The sequence below is a fragment of the Cannabis sativa genome, chromosome 5 (genome assembly GCF_029168945.1).
Source record: "Cannabis sativa cultivar Pink pepper isolate KNU-18-1 chromosome 5, ASM2916894v1, whole genome shotgun sequence".
In the NCBI taxonomy this organism is placed as follows: Eukaryota; Viridiplantae; Streptophyta; class Magnoliopsida; order Rosales; family Cannabaceae; genus Cannabis; species Cannabis sativa.
In genome coordinates this window covers 69,896,138-69,912,309 of record NC_083605.1, presented here as the reverse complement: position 1 = coordinate 69,912,309, position 16,172 = coordinate 69,896,138, and positions in this window count along the sequence as shown.

Genomic DNA, 16,172 nt, shown 5'->3' with positions numbered 1-16,172 from the left:
AAAGTTTCCATGGTCATGGAAGACCTAAAACTATGGTGTTACTGGCATCTCACAAGGCTCATTTTTCTCTGTCGCTGGACACTACTACGTTGTGATGATGATCGATCCCTTTTTATTAATGTTCTACGAATATAACATATACACTATACTATATAGTGTATGTATCAATGCTCTGTGACTGTTACAATATCATATTATTTATATCACAGGATTTTATTGGTTATTAATTCACAGTGCAGACTAGATAAGTTTTATATATATTTTTTTAAAAATCTTGGTGTTAGTTAATAGAATTTTAATCGTTTTCTATCATTTTCTTGGTTTTTGTCTTAAAGGAGAATTCATGAATTTTAACATGTAAGAATGCGGAAGTATATGGTTAAGGTAATAGAATAAGTGAGTATATGGTAAGGTACATGAGAATTCATCTCAAAATCAATTGACAATGAGAAGAGTAGTTCATTCATCTTATATATGATATTTAATTTCTATATTATCAATGTGAGACTCTCTAACACAACAATGTGTCAATAGCCTCCTACTTTTGCCGTAGATGAATCACTTGCATAATGAGAACTTCTCGATACTGGCCACTTGAACACAAAACCTCGAACATACGTATTCTTTTATGGCCACTTGAACTAGTATCAAGTGTTTTTAATATGAGTGTAAATGGGTCAGGTCGGATCTGATCCGACTTGATCCAGATTATATAAAGATCTGCCCCGTCCCGCCTTGCTAGATCAGATACTCGGATCAGATCAGATCCGACTCGACTTATTCGGATCGAATCTGATCCGACCTGACTTTTTTTTTTTTTTTTTAAGAATTTTAATATTAACTTATAATTTTATATCCATTTTAATTTTGTACTAGTATTATTAAATACAATACTATGTGTTGGTATTGACATGTATCAATAAATTGTGTAAAGATTATATATTTTTAATAAACTCTACCCCAACACCAACAACGAGTCGGGTCCAGGTCCAAGTTTGGGTTCGGGTCTGAGTTTGGGTCCGAGTCAGGGTTTTGAGTCTGGGTCCGGGTCAGGGTCCTGGGTATGGGTCTCAGGTTTGGGTCCGGGTCCGAGTCCCGGGTCAGGGTCCGAGTTCGGGTCTCGGTCTGGGTCTCGGGTCTCGGTCTCGGTCCCGGGTCCCGATCTCGGTCTTGGGTCCTGGTCCGGGTCTGGGTCCGCGTCCCAGGTTCGGGTCGGGTCCTGAGTCCCGGGTTTCGGATCCAGGTCCCGATCCCGGGTCCTAGGTCCACGTCCCGGTCCTGGTCTCGGGTCCCGGGTTCGGTCCTGGTCTTGGGTCCTTGGTCCGGTCCTGGGTCTCGGTCCAAGATCGGGTCCGGGTCCGGATCTGGGTCCCGAGTCCCAAGTCCCAAGTCTCGGTCAGGGTCTGGGTCTTGGGTCCCGGTTCGGGTCTTGGTCCTGGGTCCCGGTCCTAGTCCTGGTCCGGGTTTGGATCCGGGTTTGAGTTCGGGTCCTGGGTCCTGGGTCCCGCGTCCGAGTTCGGGTTCGGGTCTGGGATCGGTGTCCGGACCATGTCCGGGTCCCGGTCCAGGTCCGAGTCTGGGTCTCGGGTCCGGGTCTGGGTCTCAGGTCCAGATCCCGGGTCCTGGGTCCCGGGTCCCGAGTTAGGGTCCGGGTCTGGGTCCAAGTCCCAAGAAATCCGAGTCTTGAATTAAGTTTTTTTTTTTAAATAAATTTAAATCGGGTCGGATTAAATTCGATCCAGAAAAAAATTAGGCGGGGTGGAGCAGATTTGATCCAAGATCCAATAAGTATTTGAATGTTTCAGATCAGAGGTGATCCATCGGATCGAAGTTCTAACCCGCTTTAACTAAATAGATCTTTTTGACATGCTTAATTTTTAATTTATGTTATTTATAGAAAAGTATGTATATTATTTAAATGATAAAAAAATAAATAAGTTGATATTTTTGTGGTATGATAGACAAAATGAATTTTCAATGAGATACTTTAGTTTAGTGGGAGTGGTGTTACACCGCAAATGAAATATTAATATCGTCGTAATATGAAGTGTAAGCATAGATCCAAAGTCTGTTGTTATTATTATTTGAAATCGAAAATAGCTGTTAAAATAAACTAAAAGCCTAGCAACATTTTGGGTCCTTTTAATTAAAAAAAGTTAAGGCACTTTAAATATTATATATATAGATTAAAAAGTTGTTGGTGGACATATTACACCAATAGTTTTTGTATTGTAGTCTCTCTCTTCCGACGCCAAAGACAAAAATTCTCCAGCTCACTGAACACGTGCGCCACTAATATTAAATTATTTATATTGTACACACTTCATATAGGAAAATTTTTAATCTTTTTTTCCTGCATTAATTAAAAGAAAATTATTTAGAATTTTCACTAATGAATTATGAGTTATATTTTATTGTACCTTTTATTAGAATGGAGAATCCATTTTACTTTTAGTAAAAGAAAATAAACACTTTTATAAAGTAAATTATATTTTAATGAGAGATTATAATTAAATAGAATTATACTGAAAAAATTTAAAAAAAAAACCAAAAAGTATTAATGTAACTACAATAGTTATAAACAATATTTAATATTATATTATAATAGAATTATTTTTGAGTAAATATAATATTTATACATGTATTATAATTTAGTATAAAATTATTAATTCTACATAAATAAATTTATAAAATATATGTATATTTTTTATTAAGATGTAATTATTCTTATATAGAGGTATACTTTATTAGTACGAGATTTAAAAAATGCATAACTAATTACAATTCAGAAGTTATTCTTATTTATAACTGGCCCAAATTATGACTTAATTTTTTTTTTTTATAACAAATTAGAGGTTATTTCGAATTGAGTATTCTTAAATAGAAGTTCTACTGTATATACACACTCATCCTTTCAATCTAGTTAAGTTAGTTGTAACTAACTAACTAACCAAAATTAACACATTGTAATTGGCTAACTAACCAAACTAATACCAAAATTGGATTTTAATATGCCCCATCAAGATTATATTTAAACTAAGAAAGGAAAAAGGGTTTGTTAAAAGGTCAACCAGGTTGAGTTGAGCTTGGATGATACGTGAAGAAGCTTGAGTTGTCCATCTTGAAGTTTCTCCCAAAAATGTGACAATCCATCTCCATGTGCTTCGTTCGTTCATGAAACACAAGGTTTTCATATGTATGAATGGTTGCAGTGTTGTCACTGTATAGAGTAGTGGGTAGTCCATGAGAAATGGGGTAGTCCTTCAGTAGGGCAATGAGTCAAGTAACTTCACAAGTAGTGTTAGCCAGAGCCCTGTATTCTGCCTCTATCGAGGATCGGGACACATTATAGGTTGTTTCTTTGATTTCCAAGATATAAGAAAGTCTCCTAGGAAGATGCAGTAGCTCGTGACTGATCTACGAATGTCCACACATGTACCTCAATCAGCATCGGAGAATACTTTGAGTGAGATGTTGTTATCAGACAAGCTAGAAGGGGCATAGGCAATGAGTTGTGATGGTGTCTTGGAGTAGAAAAATAAGCCTTGGCTTGGAGTAACTTTAATGTATTTTAGTACTCTATGAGCTGCAAGGAGATGAGGCTTTCGAGGGACAGTCATGAACTGACTGAGTTTATTAACAACAAAGGAAAGATCAGGCCTAGTATAGTAAGGTAGATTAATTTTCCTATGATGCTTCTGTAAGTGGTAGGATCAGGGAGGATATCACATGAATACTTGTTGAGTTTGTTGTTAGGCTCCATTAGTGGAAGTAGATTTAGCACCCCAAGAATCTTGTGTCTGTCAATAGTTTCAAGGCAAAAGGTCATTCAGAGACTGAAATGCCACTGGTAGACCAAGCAATTTCAAGGCGAAGAAAAAATTTAAGGCGGCCAAGGTCTTTTAATTAGAGCATAGAATTGAGGTGCTATTTAAAGTTGACAACAAATTTATAATTGTTAGTGGAAATGACTATGCCATCAACATAGATTAAGACAACAAGAAATACATTGTTCTGGTTTTTGATAGACACTGAATTATCAGAATAAGACCGTTTGAAACCAAATTACAAAAGTGTTGAGTTGAGTTTGGTAAACCATTGGGAAGAGGCTTGTTTCAAGTCATATAAGCTTTTTTTTTTTGAGTTTCCAAACAACATTATGGGGGATAGGCGCTTGTGATTTGTACCCTTGAGGCAGGGTCATGTCTACATTTTCATGCAAATCCCCATGGAGAAAAGTATTATTGATATCTATTTGGTGAAGAGGCGTTTTTAATTATAGCTAGGGCTAAAAGTACTTTGAGAGTGTTGATTTAGCCACTGGAGCAAAGGTGTCAAGAAAATTAATAGCTTGTTTTTTGGAATACCCCTTAGTTACTAGGCGTGCTTTAAAGCGAACAATTATGCCATCAGCACCATATTTGTGTTTATAAACCCATTTATTTTCTATGGTGTGTTGGCTAGGGGCAGAAGAACAACCTCCCACTTGTGTTGTTGCTCCACGGCTGTTAGTTCACTGTCCATGGCATTGAGCTATTACTTGTACTTGGAAGCTTTCTTATAGCTAGTTGGTTCGCTGACATTGTAAGCTCCAAGAATGACAGCACAAAATTGGTCATATACCCTGCCATAAGACAAGAAAGAATGAATAGAATGAGAAATGGAACAAGCATAATCTTTAAGGAGGGAAGGTTTGTTGATGACCCTGCCAGATTTGGAGATTTTGAACAAAACTAGCAAAGTTGGTGATGAGGTCTCAATAGGAGTGGCAGAAGTGGGTATGTGATCCACATTAGAGGTAGTTGGGATTGCAGGAATAATAATTGGATTTGGATTTGCAGAAGTAGTATCATTAGCTGTGCGAGTAGTGCCATCTGAAGGAAAAGAAGAAAGGGTTGCATATTGTGTCGAAAGACCTATTTTTGGAGCAAAGACTCAATAAATTGATTAGTTATAAGTGAATTTTTTTTAATGGAAAGATATTTTCATGAAAGACCACATTTTGGGAATGAAAAATTATGTTTGTTTTAATATCTAAGAGTGTATAGGCCTTCATTCCATTATAATAGCCTAGGAAAATGCAAGGTGAAGCCCAATGAGAGAACTTGTGCCTTGATAGTAATAAGGTTGAGGTATAAGCTAGGCAACTAAATACCCTTAAGTGTGCATAGTTTGGTGGTGTTTTTTAAGTAGTTCAAAGGGAGTTTTGAGCTATAATAGTCGATATGGGTAGTTGATGAGATGAACTGCAATATGTATAATACAGGTCCAGTATACAAGGTTAAGATGAGATTGAAATAGAAAGGCCCTTGCAATATTTAGAATATGCTGATATTTTCTTTCAACTACAACATTTTGCTCAGGTTAACCTACACAATAATAGTTAACTTGAATGCCTTTGGATGCACAAAAGATAGACATGCTTAGTTCTTTTACATAATCACATTGGATGGCCTTAATGGCAGTATGGTATTGTGTGGCCACATAAGTGTGAAATTAAGGAATGATGTGAGCAATATTATATATTTTTTAAAAATAAATCCAAACGTGTTTAGAGTGATCATTAACAATTGTTAAGAAGCATTGGTAACCCTCAATGCTCATACTGTGAAAAGGTTCTCAAATATCAAGGTGGATTAAATAAAAACAATGAGCAGACATACTATTGGATGAGGAAAACTGCAAATATTTTTGTTTTACCAATGAACATAGTTGACAAAAGTGAGAATGAGATTTATAACTGAAAAAAGAAATTTCTTTATTCATTTTTTGTGTAATCTTCTTAGTAGGGTTCCAAGACGATCATGCCAAAGATTATTACAAGAATTATCATACAAAATAGAAAAGTAGATTGAGTATGAGGCAGAAAGTATAGGTTATGAAGCCGTTTAGGAATCCCAATCCTGGAAATCTGATTGTGTGCATGGAGAAAACAGGCATTGTTAGTAAGCAAAGGTGTTAGTAATAATATGTTCAACTGAAATTTAGGAATGAATATAACATTCTGAAGAGTGATGTGTGGATTAATTTGGACATTCTCAGTGTTAGTTACATGAATTTAATCTCCATTTGGTAAGGTAACATTATGAATGAACGGTTTATTAGAAAAAGATTGAAAAAAATTGATTATTGTAGACATGGTGTGTAGCACCATTGTCCACAATCCAAGATGGCGAATGGATGTTACCAGAGAGGTTGGACACCAATAGTCTCATTTCAGATTGTGTTGATTGTTTGAGAAACTTACTAAGAATACTGATCAGTTCTTAAACTTGATTTGTAGTCAAGGATGAGAGAATAGGAGTTGGAGATGAAGTGGATGTAGAACTATTGACTGCGGGTTTGGGTTTGGAGGAATCTTCAGATTTCTTCTTACTGCCATATCCAAAGGAAATCCATGGAGAAAATAGAATAACCTAGTTTTTTGCAGTTGGAACAAGTAGGTTGTGGTTTCTTGGCTTTTGGAGCATATGGATGAGAGGTGGAGGTTGCAGCAATGACGAGATTGAGTCCAAGACCTCATTGATGCTCTTCTTGAGCAATCATGAAAAAGACATTGGAAAGATGAGGAATGGGATTATTGAGCAAGATTTGAGCTCAAACCTGGACATACGACTCATTGAGTCCCATCTAGAATTGGAGAATCTGATCGAGATTGTAACATTCTTGCATTTTCTTCATAGCACCATAGATACAACCATAGATGCAAGGATAAAAGGATTAGAACTCATGAAGTTCATCCCAAATAGCTTTGAGATGAGTGAAGTATGAGGTGACATTGGAATCGCCTCGTTTGAGATTGGAGAGAGAGATTTGGAGCTCAAGGATCCTTGTGCCACTATCTTGATTGAACTTCTCATGAAGTTCATTCCACATATTAATAGTCTTATCTTAGAACATAATACTTTTAGCAATATCAGGGGAAGCATATTGGAGAATCCAAACATGACCATGTTGTTACAAGTATTAAGAACTAAGATTTGGATCAGTAGGAGGAGGTCGAGGTAATGTACTGTTAATGAATCGTGTTTTTTTCTTTGATGCAATTGAGATAGATACAGCACGCTTCCTAGAAAGGAAGTTTTTCTTGTCAATGAGAGGTGTTGGAATGATGAGATAAGTTAGTTTATTGCCATTGTTAAGATGATAGGGGCTTTCGTGATCGAGAGGTTGAGATCCTTCGATTGAGGCATAATGAGGTTGATTAGCATCGAATTTGAATCCAGGTCAATGCAAATTCTGAGAACCAACACCATGGCCATTATTTTCAATGACAAAAGCTTGCAAAGGAGGACTACTCGTTTAAGCAGGATGTTGCATGACATGGCCATGATGCATTGCCAAGAATGTTGGTGGAGCTGGGGGTAGGTTGTTGGCTAGAGCTATGGATAGATCAACAGTTGGACAAGGATTTTGTGAAGAAGAAGAACCAAAAGACAAAGTGTGCGCATGAACAGAGATTGAGCGAAAGATCTATTTTACTTCTGATACGATAATTGAAGAACGAATCGACTCTAATTCTGATGAATTGTAATAATGTTATAGAGAAAGAGAAGGAAATCCATTTATATACACACTCATCCTCTCAAACTAGCTAAGTTAGGAGTAATTAACTAACTAACCAAAACTAACACCTTGTAACTGACTAACTAACCAAACTGACACCACAATTTAGTTCTAATACCCTTTAAATTTTTAAGTCCACTAAAAATAATTCTCAAACTATTCACATTGTTGTAAATTAGTCCTTTTGTGAATTTTTGTCACACATGAAAACACAATGATGACATTGTTGTTTAGACTATTGTCACGTCAACACCACATGTGTCATTTTAAATAAAAAATATTTGTTTATTTTCTTTTAGAAAAAAAAATCATTAAACAAAAATTAATTAATGATTAACAAAAAAAATAAGTAAAATTAAGGTGGTATTATGGATTTTCCAACACGCAAGTATACATATTATTTACAAGTAATAGACTTACAAGAGTGAGGTCGATCCCATAAGAATTGTAGTTAATTACCGAACAATTAAATTTCTAATTCATCTATCATTCCAAGAGACTTCTTCTAGATGATAAGGTTAGACTTCAGGGAATGCCCTTCCAAAAGACATCAAACTTTCCATAACCAAAATAATTTTTAGAGATCTTTTTATTTAGATGAACTATATCATATAAATAAAAAAATATTAAGAAGCATGATTAAGTATTAAGAAAAACCTAAATGTAATTTAATGTGGTCTTAAGGTCCTATTCATAATCTTCAAGCTTGGCCCTCCTCTTTAATTATTTTAGAAACCTAAATTATGCTCATCATTATGAACTCCAATTTACATTTTCTAACTTTAAAAATTTGAGGATAAATTAATCACAACTCTCATGTTACTATCCATCAGATCATAGAAAATTAAAAATATATCTTTGTTAAATAATTCCCTTGTAAGCTCAGTTGTCTTCAAATAGAAATTACAACTTTGCATGTAGGCCAATACCAGTATAGACTCTTAAACTCAAGAACTCAACTACTTTGAGTTACAACAAATACTAGAAAATAGTTTCAACGAGAAGAAGGAAAAATACAAATCAGCAATAGAAGACCTAACTACTGTAACTACATTTCCTTCGTGAGCTATTGCTGTAGGTTGTTGTAGCTATTGTTGTAGCTAGAGAGAGAGAGAGAGAGAGAGAGAGAGAGAGAGAGAGAGAGAGAGAGAGAGAGAGAGAGAGAGAGAGAGAGAGAGAGAGAGAGAGAGAGAGAGAGAGAGAGAGAGAGAGAGAGAGAGAGAGAGAGAGAGAGAGAGAGAGAGAGAGAGAGAGAGAGAGAGAGAGAGAGAGAGTTAGTTTGAGAGAAAAAGAAAAAAAAATTAAAGAGAAAATAACACAGATTATCAATCAAAAGCTGTGATTCGAAATCTGTTGGAAAAACTTTGTTATACCTATTTGGATTAGTGAAAAATCAAGCCCTCTGAGGTAGCTTGACAGAAACATAGCCCATCATTCTAGAGTGAACTCTAAGATCAAACTGTGGTGTTCAGATCTACTCAATTTCTATATGTTCCTCTCAAATCCTCAACTCTAATCTTTCACTTGTGTTTGTGTGTGTGTGCTTGAGTTTTGGATTTTGTGTGTTTGATTTCTGTATTTGCGTGTGAGTGATTGATCTATGAGATCGTGTGCTTGAAACCCTAGTTTTCTCTCGAAGAAGACGAAAAAGCTTCAAGATTGTGTCTCGAGCTATTTATCTCAATTAGGGTTTTGTATGTCTTACTATTTGGCCGGATCGAGTTCTTTTGGACTCTTGCTTTTAATTTTACCAATTTTTCATGGATGCATGAAATTTCTGCAAAATTACCACTAATTGCCTATTGTCTATTAATTGCGTGTCTTTGAGTTAGAAGCTGAAGATTCTAACAATCTTAAACATTATTATTATTACTGAAAGTTTACTTAATAGATTCTAATTTCGATAATATCCCAATAGCTTTAAATAAGAAATGAATCAATTACTTTACACTCGAGAAGACTTTATTTAGGGATGTTCATCCAATCCAACCTACACTATTTTATTTAAAGTGTATTCAATTAACACTTAGTATATATTTTATATTTTTGATCTGATCTAATCATACAATAGTTCAAATTTAATGCAATCTGCAATAGTGCGGATTGAAACTATTATTTTAGATTGATTACTTTTTTTTAAATATTGATTAAATGTATAAAACAAACTATTGTCTGCAACCATAAATTAAAACAAACAAAACCAAAATTAACAAATGGAAAAGAAGAGAAAAAAAATATTTTTGTTTTAAATTATATTTATATATACATAAATAAAATATACATTTGATCATATATTAAATTACGAAATATATTTGTATTTTGTACTATATGAATTAGCTTTTTATATTATTATTTTTAATTTTAAAATATTAATTATATAATTTTTTTAAAAAATATATATAAATAAATTAGAACCTGTCTACCAACTATTTACCAACTACCTTAACCATTACACCAAGATTACTATTATGTCTATAAATATCATCTTTTAATACAAATATATGTTATAACTAAGTAAAATACATATACATTTTTTTCTCGATTTTTTTTTTCAGGGGGCGATTGCCCCCCCTCGCTACAATGTGGGTCCGCCCCTGATCGGAATTATAAAACACCAAACCTTATTACATAATTTGCTTTTACGAAGAATATAAATGATGATTGAAGTGTCATTAGTTACCGTCCGATTAAGAACAACGATACAGGTATACAAGTACCAACGATAAACGTATTGCCACGTCAGCAAAGGCAAACCTGTTGAAATTGACCAATGACTATCTGGGTCTTATTTGACTTTGACCACCTTCCACTATTCTCCGTTCTATTATTTGACACAAACGACATTGTGCTTTACAGTCACCACGTGCCAAAAATAGCACGTGCAGATCATACCTCCACTCTTCCACTCCACGGCTTCATTTTTTTTTTTTATTTACTTTGAAAAAACAAGGCACTCTTTATAAAACGACAAAACCCTTAATAAAATTTAATAAACAATATTAATTAGGGATATTATTATTATTATTATTATTATTATTATTATAGTATTATCTAAATTAAATTTTATTCATCACGTTTTAAAATAGGAGAGTGCATTGTACCTTCGTTTAGGCTACTTTTCAATCCACTTGGAGTGTTATTATGATATTAATATATTATCTTCCCCAAAGTGTAGCTTATATAATAGTATAATTTTCTTTCTTCATGACCAAAATATTATTATTTTAATTATCCTGTTTGACATTATATTATTCTTAATTATGAAGTAGTTGTTGAATGAAATTCTAAAAATTGGAAAACGCAAGTTGATGTTTTCTTTTAAATTTTCCCAACGAAATCTAACATAAATAAATAATACAATAATTCATGATCCAACAGTATAAAAAATTTATAATCAAAATGCTGCTTTATTATATGTGCCTAGATCCAATGGACCTTCCTTTTAAAAATCAAGATAGAATATTTCATAATTATTGAAATCAAACAACATATACTAATTGGAAAGTTAATTACTGAATATTATTATTATTAACTTTTTAAAAGTAATAATTAGAAGCACAATTAAGCATGACACGAGCCTCTATAGTCGGCAAGAGATAATTAATTATAATAAATTAAATAACAGACGTATTGTGTTTGCATTGTTAATAACAAAAATATTAATTAATTAATGAACTGATTGAATTAATTAAATAAAGTAATTGGAAACTCAAGCTTATATATATTCTGATCTGCCTGAGAAAATAAAATAATTTGGTTTGTATTGGGTTAGTATGGTCAAAAGTCGTTATAACAGACTCCAAATGTTTGATTTTTATTAAATTAAAACTCTTTTATCAATATATGCTGTCAGCATTTTCGGCATATTAAAATATTTAGTACTCAAATACTATTTTCTTTTTTGAAAATAATTATTGTTTAGTTAATTTAGATTCTGTTACTCCAAGTAGGTCTAATTAAACAATTTGGAAAATAAACAACAAAAGTTTTAGATGATATATACACATGTATATAAAGAAAAAAAAATTATTATACCAAACAAATTGCTATTCTTTTTTATAAGTTGTATTAAAAAATATATATTAAGAGTTTAACATTTTGAAAATTAAACCAGATAAGAATGCAAATTAATTTAAGAATAAATAGTACTATTTTGGACTGTTTTGCAAAAGTTATTAATTGGACCCACTGTTTTGTTAAATGACTATATTTTCCAAAATGATAAAAATAGGACACTGAGCTCAATTTTTAACAATTTGATTTTTTAATATAACTAAATTTAAGATAATTTTCTAATACGAACAGATACAAAAAATATAATTCGTTTTGTCATAACATTTCTAAATCAGATTATTATTAAATTTTATTTTGACAAAAAATCACTTTAAGGTTTTATTTGTACAATTTTAGAAAATACAGGGTCTATTTTATCATTTAACAAAATAGAAGATCTAATTAATAACTTTTGCAAAACACAAGATTTAAAATAGTATTTACCATTAATTCAATTTTCACTAAACAAATCTTTCTTCAATACTTAACATTTTATATACTTGACAATTTAAAGTACATAACTTAAAGTATATTCAAGAAAGCAACGGATGATAAGGGGAAAAAAACTAATTAAATGGCCATTTATTCAAATAATTAATTTTTTAGCAAGTTGAATTCAAATATTTTGACTATATATATTTTCTTTTTTACTTGTACTTAGTAGAAGCAAATAATTTTTTGTATTTGACCAAACTTCTTATCCTTGTAACTCATTGCGGCTACCCATGTAATTGGACCAACCAATAGGAAACACAAACCACCTTTTATAATTGATCTTTTATAAAATGTAACCTATTAATCATTCTTGAACTTTCAACTATTTTACTAGATTGCTTTCAAATAGACAAAGTATAATAAAATAAAACAGTAATTTGGGGCGAAATTAATACCATTACCATTTAATTTTTATACACTTAATTATTTTATTTTTATTTATGTGGTAAAACTTCCGTAAGTTTATTTTTCATTGTAAATTTGACATGCCAGTTAAATATTACCGTAAAATATTAATTAACTGAATGACCACTGTATACACTGTGTATGTAGGTAACAGTAAAATCTCGAAGTCGATATAATAGTAATCCAGTTGATATTTAACGGTAATATCTAACTAAAACCTTAAATTTACGAAGAAAAAAAATTAAGGGAGTATTGTCACCAAATAAAAATAAATTAAAAAGTTAAGCGTATAAAAATTAAAACATAAAAGTTTCGCCGCAAATTCCTCTAAAATAAATAATTTGTAAAAAAAATGAATTGGTTGTTAAATTTAACGAAAGATGCAAAATTATTATTTTGGATTACTTTGTAAAAGCTATTAATTAAACATTTTGTTTTGTTAAATAATAATTTAGACTTAATATTTTTTGAAATAATACAAAATAATATCATGAATTTAATTTTTATCAAAGTAGAACCTAAGAGCACTCCCACACTGCGAAAAACAACTATATTTAGTGACAATCTTTTAGACACAACATAAATTTATTGTGACTAAATGTGATTTTTAGTCACAACAAAAAGTTACTTGTGACTAAAACATAGTATTTCGATACAAGTTGTCACTAATTTAGTTTTAGTCAAAACAAGTATTGTGACTAAAAATATATTTAGTCACAACAAATTATAATTTTTGTGACTAATACTTTTAATTATGGATCTTTTAGTCACAATATAAGAATGATAATTTATAATTAGTCATAATTTTTTTACTTTTAGTCACAAATTTTGTTGTACCTAAAAGTAAAAATAGTACCATTTGACAATATCTTTAAATATTTCTACAAATTTGTGGTAAAATAACTCTTTATTGTGTGCTGTATTTGGCTTTGTAAAATAGAGCTCCTTGAAATTCATACTATTTTCTATAAATTTAGTGCAAGATTTTCTTTTACGGCTTTTATATATTTTATGAGAAATTTATATAATACACTTAAAATTTGTTTATTTTACAAATTTTTATTATTTATAATTTTATAATTTTATGATGTTTCAATGTTATTTTTTTTTTTTATAATTTTAGTAATGTTATACTATATTGAAAACAACGATTCCTTTTTTTTAAAAAAATAATATGTAAACAGCAGTCTATAACAAAAAGTTTGTAAAATTATTAAAAACTCATAAATTTTGTAAAAATGTAATTTTTTTTTTTAATTTTTTTTTTGAGTATTTTGGAAATAGTTCTTTTTATTATTATTATTATTATTATTATTGAAATTCCGTATTTTAATATTCCCAGTTAGATTATTTAATTAAATGATTAATTAAATGCGGAATAATAAAACTGGTACTGAAAACAGTTTTCTGTAGTTACAGAATGCAACTCTGTAACTCCAGAGAAACCCAGAAAAACAAACAGTGCATAAAAGTAAAAACACACAAGATTTTTGTACGTGGTTTCAACAATCCTTTCAGATTGTTACTAGTCCACGGGGCCACGCCCAGAGATAAGATTCATTAGATCGGTATCAAAAATACAAAGTAATTGACTTATGCATAAATAGACTCCCTCTTATTGTATGCCGCAAGCTTGATGTATTCCACCTACTAACCGAATCTTGATAAAACTCCAAGAGCTCGAACTCCCTTCGATCACCTTGAAGAGTGCTTGAATCCTCCCGATTCAAGGCTTAAAGGCTATCTCCCGAAAGCCTATACAACCATCTCCCGAAGGTTGTGTGCTTGTATCCTCCCGATGCAAGACTTCAAAAGCAATCTCCCGAAAGCTTGTAAATACCCTTCTCCCGAAGGTGCACTGATGTTCTTCTTCGTTGTAGACTTGAATACAGACTCAAGACAATACAAACAACAAATAAACAGAGTAAGAGTAGAACAACTCTTCTCTACAAATCAAAGACTCTCTTTTCTAAAGATATGAATGAAATTCAAAGATACAAGAGAGGTACCAAGAGAGGTACTAAACAAAGACACTCTTTCCTTAAGATATGAAAGCAATTCTAAGTGTATGAAAGAGATACAAAACCTAGCAGCTATAAGATGTATTTATAATGAATATACATCTCATAGACAGCTTACATTCGGTCTGAACAAGACCTCAACCCACTAGAAACTTCCCTAAAATAATTCTTCAATCAGTCCAGGAATTTTCGTTTCTGTACATACAGAATCGTGGGCAGTAACTACAACTTTCCTTTTATAGAAAAGGAAAGTCTAGCTCCGGTTTTCTCTTCAAGAAACCTGATCTAAGAAAATGGGAAACTCAACACAAGATCAGATTACACAGCTGGTTAGATAAAAACGAAATGGGTAACCAAACTTACCATTTTTACCTTTTTTCCAAAAATAGGAAAGCTAGACAACTTTCCTTTCAAGTTTGAATACACCAAATAGGAAACTATATTAATGTATACCAAATTAGAAAATATACAATGAATAATAAAATATTTTTGTCAATTAAATATGCCAAAAATGGAATTAACAATCTCCCCCTTTGGCACTTTGATTGACAAAACATTTTATTATGAGAAAACCTGCATCAAGTGTTAGAAACCAAAGCAAATAGCTTTTTAAAGATAAAAGAGTATAGAAAATACTCCCCCTGCATGAAAGTTCTCTAACACATAAAACATAGAACTTTTTTTGGACGGAAAAGCTTGCAAACCGAAGAACACAACTTTTTAAATGGAAAAGTGTTAAACCACAAACAACTTTTTAAACGGAAAAGTGTTAAACCACAAACAAGCAACTCCCCCTAAAACCAAGGGTCCAGAGTTGTAACAAAGAGTTCAATGAATCCAAAAAAATATGACTACTCCCCCTTTTTGTCTATCAAGGAGCCAAAGATAACAAAAACAAACAAGAACAAAGTCATAAAGTCAAATAAACATTAATAAAAAGCAAAAGATAAAAGATTGAACCACTTATTCATCATCATTGGGTCGGAAGTATTTCATGATGCTGTCCATCTTCCTAAGAAGCAAGGCCTGACTGGTCTCCATTCTTCCCAAACGCAAGTTGAATTCTGCCATTTCTGTAGGAGCAGAAGTGGAAGCAGATCCAGCAGCAGGATCATTTGTAAGACCAGGGGAAGCAGACCGAGCCTTTCTTTGAGCAGCTTTTCCTTGAGGAGGCTTCTCAGGAATTTTGAAAGTGGTTCCAACAGCAGGCATCTCAATTGATTCATTCTCAAGAATCAATTCCTCTTGATCAGATAAAATTTTATAGATTAAGTGAGGAAAAATGAGATTGAGCCTAGGTTTCTTACCCTTTCGAAGAGAGAAAATTTGCTCCCAAATCATGTCAGCCAAATCAATTTTAGCACCAATTGAAACTTTATATAAAAAGAAAGCAAGTTCATTTGAAACATTTACCGGATTGGAGCAAGGAAACCAATTGGATAGGGCAAACCTCATGAGAGCAGCATGTTGATAGGTGAGTTGAGACATATGCATGGTGTCGGAGAGTTCAATTTCATTATCACCAGAGAGATAACCGAACACCTTTTGACGATCAAACTCCACATCAGTTGGCTCAATTCCCATAGGCAAATTGAGAGCCTCAGCAACATCCTTCACAGTGAAGGAATACCA